This window comes from Caloenas nicobarica, chromosome Z (genome assembly GCF_036013445.1).
Source record: "Caloenas nicobarica isolate bCalNic1 chromosome Z, bCalNic1.hap1, whole genome shotgun sequence".
Lineage (NCBI taxonomy): Eukaryota > Metazoa > Chordata > Aves > Columbiformes > Columbidae > Caloenas > Caloenas nicobarica.
Window position 1 is genome coordinate 73,997,308 of NC_088284.1, and position 7,102 is coordinate 74,004,409.

At 37.5% G+C, this 7,102-nt stretch overlaps 1 protein-coding gene across 1 annotated transcript in view; it reads right to left on the bottom strand.

Moving 5' to 3' along the window:
- Positions 1-6,889, bottom strand: part of PTBP3 (polypyrimidine tract binding protein 3) — a 44,953-nt gene extending 38,064 nt beyond the window's left edge. The window contains exons 1-2 of the mRNA XM_065655891.1: positions 6,804-6,889; positions 2,025-2,071 (exon numbers count right to left, since the gene is read on the bottom strand). The gene's annotated coding sequence lies outside the window, so the exon portion shown is untranslated. The remainder of the gene's footprint in view (positions 1-2,024; positions 2,072-6,803) is intronic.
- Positions 6,890-7,102: the final 213 nt, after the last annotated feature.

A 7,102-nucleotide genomic window follows, 5' to 3' on the forward strand; every position in this document is an offset into this window, starting at 1 on the left:
GACCCACCAATATGCAATTTGAAGATGCCAGGAAGTAAATTATTAGCTTACAAGAGAAATTAAAGGCTTGCTATAACAACAAAACCTTTCTAAAGGTTCACTGTCACAAAGACTTCCCTCTTCTTCTACGTTCTTCCCTCCAATATAGATCACAGAATCACAGAACGTCAGGGATTGGAAGGGACCTCGAAAGCTCATCCAGTCCAATCCCCCCGCCGGAGCAGGAACACCCAGATGAGGTTACACAGGAAGGCGTCCAGGCAGGTTTTGAATGTCTCCAGAGAAGGAGAATCCACAACCTCCCTGGGCAGCCTGTTCCAGTGTTCCATCACCCTCACTGTGAAGAACTTTCTTCTCATATTTAAGTGGAACCTGTGTTCCAGTTTGTACCCATTGCCCCTTGTCCTATCATTGGTTGTTACCGAGAAGAGCCTGGCTCCATCCTCGTGACACTCACCCTTTACATATTTATAAACATTAATGACGTCACCCCTCAGTCTCCTCTTCTCCAAGCTAAAGAGCCCCAGCTCCCTCAGCCTTTCCTCATAAGGGAGATGCTCCACTCCCTTCATCATCTTCTTTGCTCTGTGCTGGACTCTCTCCAGCAGTTCCCTGTCCTTCTGGAACTGAGGGGCCCAGAACTGGACACAATATTCCAGATGCGGTCTCACCAGGGCAGAGTAGAGGGGAAGGAGAACCTCTCTTGACCTACTAACCACCCTCCTTCTAATACACCCCAGGTACCATTGGCCTTCCTGGCCACAAGGGCACAGTGCTGGCTCATGGTCATCCTGCTGCCCACCAGGACCCCCAGGTCCCTTTCCCCTACACTGCTCTCTAATAGGCCATTCCCCAACCTATACTGGAACCTGGGGTTGTTCCTGCCCAGATGCAAGACTCTACACTCTCTCTTGTTATATTTCATTAAATTTTTCCCTGCCCAACTCTCCAGACTGCTCAGCTAAATTAGGTCACTGGGAGAGGCTGCAGTGGAGCAAGGAGAGCAAAGTAATAAAATAAACTACCATTGACAAAAGTAACCTTGAGCAAGGGATTATCAAGAGCTGTAAAATTAGTGTGACAAGCTAAGTTTTTAAATGAATATAAACCATGCATTTTCATTCTTAAAGTATGAAATACCTCCAGTTAGTATGAAAGCTTTAAACTCCTCCTAAAGGGCAAGAATCCATATACAACTTTGAATGATCAAGAGATCAAGCAGGCATCACAACATGAAAGCAGAGCTTTCTTTCAAACTGTGCACCAAAAAGAAGATGACAGCTTTTCTTTGTAGTACCATCACTAATTTATCATCATCCACATTACCAGTAATGTTGTTTTCTGATAGTTTAAATAAAAACACTACTGGCAATAAAAATTAATGTCTATGCCTCCTACTTAGTTTAACCCTTAAACTTGTGAAGATCAACATCTAAGTTTTCCTCACGAGTTAACACAGGCTTTTTGTTTCAAGAGAAAGTTGCTTCAGTATGTTCCTTTCAAATGTATTCCTGTTTCAAACAAACAATAGGACACTCAACATAATCGTTACTAAAATCTTCATCCTAATTCTTAATAAGCAATTGAATGTGTAAGCATGTCTGTACATAAACACTGTACAGAATGAAGTCCAGTATAGTGAGAACATACTTCGCCTTACACTTAGGGTTTTTTGCTTGAAGTCACTAATGTATCTGTACGATGTCGTATTGTATATAGTTTTACACCATTCTACACTTTACTATGCACAAGTTAGAAGATATTTACAGTAACCTAAATAAATCACCAGTCCCTTTTGAATCTGGTCAGAAGAAAATTTACATGGCCTTATAAAGTACAAAAGTGCCATTACTGGACAACCTGGTTTATCACTTATTAAAGATTAACATCTAGAAAGAAATACATCTAAAATAAACAGAACAATAGCAGAAGACTTATGACCAGCAATACAGTATCAGCAAAAACAAGGAAGGGTTACAATAAAAGGAATAACAAATGTATATGAAAGGCTATAAGACTCCTACCTTTAAATTGACTGCTAAAAGATCTGTAACAACACTGTATGAAAAAGCTGAAGAGAGAAAATGGAAGATGTTAGCACATTATTGCAAAGGCAATTGTAAATATTTTAAAGGAAGTAAGAAAAACATTATGAAAGTAAAAATGTGATGATCTGTGGATTTTTTTTCTCTTGCAACGGAAACGGTTTTACAATGCACAGCATGGAGAAAAAAGAAAATGACAGCCAAGATCACAATAGCAATCAACAAAATTTCTGCAAAATTTCTATATGAAACACACCCTTTTTACCCTTCATTTTTAACCCTAATTCCTTCTGAAAACAGAAGAATGCATAAACGGGATTGCAGGATACAGTGCTTATCAGCAGTTCTATCTTGCAGCATGAAAGGTATATACTTTTGTTACTTTGATTTGTATTGTTCTGCAGGATGAAACATACATAACTTAGTTTAAGAACAGAGTATTTTGGGAAAAAAGGTCTTGCTTCCAAGGCACCCAAAGCCTACCATGGATTCATAGAAGCTACCAAAATGATTTTTCTCTTAGCTGATCATTCAGTTTAAAAGCATGAAACTACTTTTTCTGACGTACAAATTTGCAGAGCCTTACAAATTGTCTTAAAAAAACACACACAAAAAACCCAAACAAAACACCAAACTACCCATTCTCAACCATGACACTCTAAAGACACATGTTTCTGATTGTTTGCCTTTTGAGTATTTAATTTTCAGCTTCACATTTGAAGCTTTTCTCAGCAACAACAAAAGCCAGAAATTTTTTTCTTTTTAAAAAGAAAATTCATTTTTCTCAGACATAACTCTAATACTAAAAGCTCTAAGAATTGCATACTTTAAGTGGCTGGAAAGTAATAAAAGTCTGCATGATGAAGGGCATCACATAAATTAAGTATTACTTGAATAAGCTCATGTCCTAACAGATGAAAGATCTGCATCAAGATCAACATTAGAGTATAATACATCTATTCACAAACTGAATTTTCAATTACTACTTAATATTTTTTAGGAGAGTAGCATTGTATGCAGGAAAAACAGAGTCACACCCTGTTTACATTCTCCCCTGTACCCAGAGAGCCTACATCTTTTGTTTAAATGAATGCTCCATCTTTTCCATATGTAGGTTCAAGCTCCTCTCTTTTTCCCTCTCCTAAATATCACCTGTCACACAAAATGAACTCTTCCCTTCAGTTTTACTTCACAACACTAACAGTCTAACAGACTTCATTTCTTCTGGCTCTCAATGGAACACAAGTTAGTTGATGAAATAATCATTTTCCCTGATCAAAGTATACTGTGAAGTGTTTTAACAGTAACATTAAAATCATTTTACTGTTAAGCATGACTTCTTTAGTTTTAACCCTACCCTTTGGTTACAAACATACAACCAATTATAGGAGAAACATGATTCTGAGAAGAAAACCTATGAAGCAAATACAGCTCCTGAATTTTACTAATATTTAAATCCATGCACCCTGTTAATATTCTCTGTGTTTTATAAAATACTGGTAATTAAATGAGTTACCACCTTTGGGTAGTCCACAGTTTTAAATTAAATTGCTTCAGTTAAATATCAAGTTATTAACATTGATTAGCCTAGAATACAATTTTAGTCTAAGCTTTGGATTGCATGTCTTGAGAACTTGATCCTGCTGAGACCTGTTTTTTTTTTTCTTGTCATGTGTTATGTGTCCCTCTCCCTATCTTTTAAGGTACATGCTGAAACAGCAACTAGTACCATGATAAAGAGTTCTACCAAGGGAATCTTGTTCACAACACACTAGGCTACACTTGTCAACAAGGGTGCACTAAAAATGCCAATTTTTGTACACAAAACAGATGAACCCTATGGCTCCAAAGTAAAGTTAAAAAATAAAAAATTCCCAATGAATTATAATCTTGTTCCTTGCTGATTCTACAAAGAAAGCATTTATGGTATTACTGTCCAGTTCACAGCCCTACAAAGAGCAACTATTACAGAGCAAAAACAGGCAGCAGAGAGCAGGGGCAATAGGGGAACATGGCACAGAGTGAATGATCTCTGCATTTACATATAAGTCCCATTAGTGTATATACATATAAATACACATGCACACACTTGAGACTTATTTTACATGATGGTAAGACAAAAATTGCCATTAGCAGTGCCATTAGCAAACTGATTTCCCTACAGAAAGTATGTTATGGGATCCTGCAGATAAGACTTAGCAATTAAGAGTTATTTTCAAGTTACTTTTACATTTTAAAAGCACTTAATTATACTTCCATACATTTTTTTAAATATTTTAGAAAACAAAGCCATGGTACATACACAAGTTCTATCTCAATACATTGAAAATCACATACTAGTGGGTAAAGCAGGGTTGTACAGAAAAAAAGGAAATTATACATAAACATAGTCTTCTTCAGTGACAGACTTATGTAACACTTCCAGACTCATGACAATTAAGACAACAAGCTTCTGAAGCAATAGATAGCTGCTTTTAATCCGGAAAAAAAAAAATCTAGAACTGCACAGAATTATAGGCACAAATTTATTTCGTTTATCGGGAAGTGATGCCTGTACTCATTGACCTTTTCTTTAAACACTACTTTAGCTCATGCATTAAGTTGACCTATAAGGCTGGACACGATATGTAGTTTTGCCACCCACACCTTCACTTGCACCTTGGTATCTCCTCCCTATAAATGCTTGGTTGTCTAGAGGAGAAAAAAAAAATTTTTAAAAAACCAAACCAAACAAAGAAACACACACAAAAATCCCCACCCACATTTATAAATAAAAAACCCAAACAGCTCAAGAAACTGTGGATGTCTGCGGTTTGTACTTATCTTCTGAAACTGACCAGTTTTATAAGAAGAGCCAGCTTTTCCATACCCCCATCAAGTTTTATTGCACAGAAACAAGTTTGCTAGCAGTGACAGAAAACAACTGAAAAATTAAGAGGTGACTCACTTTTGAGATAAAGAAGTTTCCTCCACAGAAACCAAGTTTAGCACTAAGGCTTCCACCACATTCAAAGTCTTATACTGTCCACTGAATAACTTTACAAAAATTCTGTATTTCAAAACAGGTATATTTTGTACACAAAGTATATAAAAAAATCTGGATTTCAAACTGGCTGCATTTTGGGAAAGGACAGGTAACCGAAACAAGTGAGAAGCGAAGCTAGAGTAATTTTCGTGGTAAAACAAGATGAGAACAAATATCTGTATACATGGAGCAAGAAAGAGAAATTAGAGACTAGAAAATAGAAACAGGTGAACTGAGAAAGAAAAAAGGAGTGAGAAGATGAATGCAGTATTGTCAGTAGTAAAATCAGAAAAGGTACAATCAAAATATCCACAGAAATGGAACCAGAAAGAAAATCCTAATCAAGTCGAGCAAAGCTAAGTAGGGAAAGAAAGCCTAACAAAACTAGCAGCAATTGCGTGTGATTTATGAATTAAACTAGGTCGCTTGGCAATATTACAAGTCAGTAAAATGCTCAGATGCTATATTAATTTACTTTGCAGTGATCTTTGGGGTCACTGTGGGAACACGCATTACATGCTGACTTTCAAACAGTATCGTGTTTCTACCTTATAAAACGTTGTGGTTAAAAGGGTGAAGTCATACAGAAGCATAGAATCATTTAGGTTGGAAAAGACCTTTAAGATACCGGGGTCTGTATGTCATAAAGGGTTGAAGTATAGTTCACACACTCAAATGCAGTCCTTGAAGTATGCTGTCACTCTAGGCAAGTGCAAAAATGTGCTTTGAATCCTTCCCTTAAAAATGTCTCTCTCTTTTCCAAATGACTGCAGTCTAGTAATTACCTAATAAGCAGGAATCAAAAGTTGGAGTGATAACCTAATCTCTGCAAAGTGTAGCAGAACGACAGATCTGCAGTGGCAGATCTCCATTAGAAGTGGAAGTTACTTCATGTCCTTCTCCTGTGCTACTGCGCACATAACCACCACACCACCTAAAGAAAAAGGGTTGCCAGTCCCTGATTTCTCCACAAGGTCTGATCTCAATCCAGAAGACATGGTAAGATTTTATTTCTGCCTATACCCAAACCGGTTTTGGATCATCCTTATTCCTATGCAACCTACCTCCCAATAGATAGTAATGTTTTGTTTAAATGGTTAAGATCCTAGTAGACAATACTGACTCCACCATACACTTGTGCACTTGTGTGAAGTATGCACACTTGCACAGAGTGTAAGTATGCAAACACTTTTTTTTTATTCCTTTGCTTCTGGTATTCAGTATTGAGAAAGAATGATGTATCTTCTCCTTGACTTTAAATGCCACTTGTAATACACCATGTCTTCTAATGAATGAGAATGTCGGCGAGTTAAATTACTTGTAGTACGGTGTGATTAAGTTAATTGCAAAGATAATGGTTATTGAATCATATAAGCATTCATTCCATTGGGTTTCACAGGAAATTTAGGGTGAGGTTTCCTGGTCAGTTTAGGCTGATCTAAGGCTGCAGCGAGCACAGGCAGTCATGTCATTCCCCACCCTTGTGTTTTCGTGCCTCTCCGGGCAGCGACTAAAAACTGCAAGGCAGTGTGGTACCACAGTGATTTACTGCGCCATTCACACACAGTAATTGCTACACCACGAGGGAAGTGCAGAAATGTGCTGCCAAGAATGGTGCTGCACTGTCGGCAACAGTCTTGAGTTTGAACAACTTTAGCTAATAGGGAAACAGGAAGAGCAGGAAAGAGTGGTATCAACAGGAACAGAAAAAATACTTTTTCCTTTTTACCTACCCACTCCGCAACAGTGTCAAAAATGCTGCCTTTTACTCCAGTGTAGAAGTCACATCCACAGACCAGAAAAGATAGGCTCTATTTTCACACTCTGAAATGAGGAAAAAAACAGTGTCCTAACTGTAGTCTTCCGTAAAGATTATTCAGCACAAAACGAAATTAAAAGTACAAATGATATGTGATTGTCAAAAGCAGAAAAACTGAAAGCAAGAGTGCGATTCCATGCAACAGTTAATCAGTGCAAAAGAAAAGGTTAAGTACCGTACCTTGAAACAGCAGCTGTAGGCCTTATTTTATTA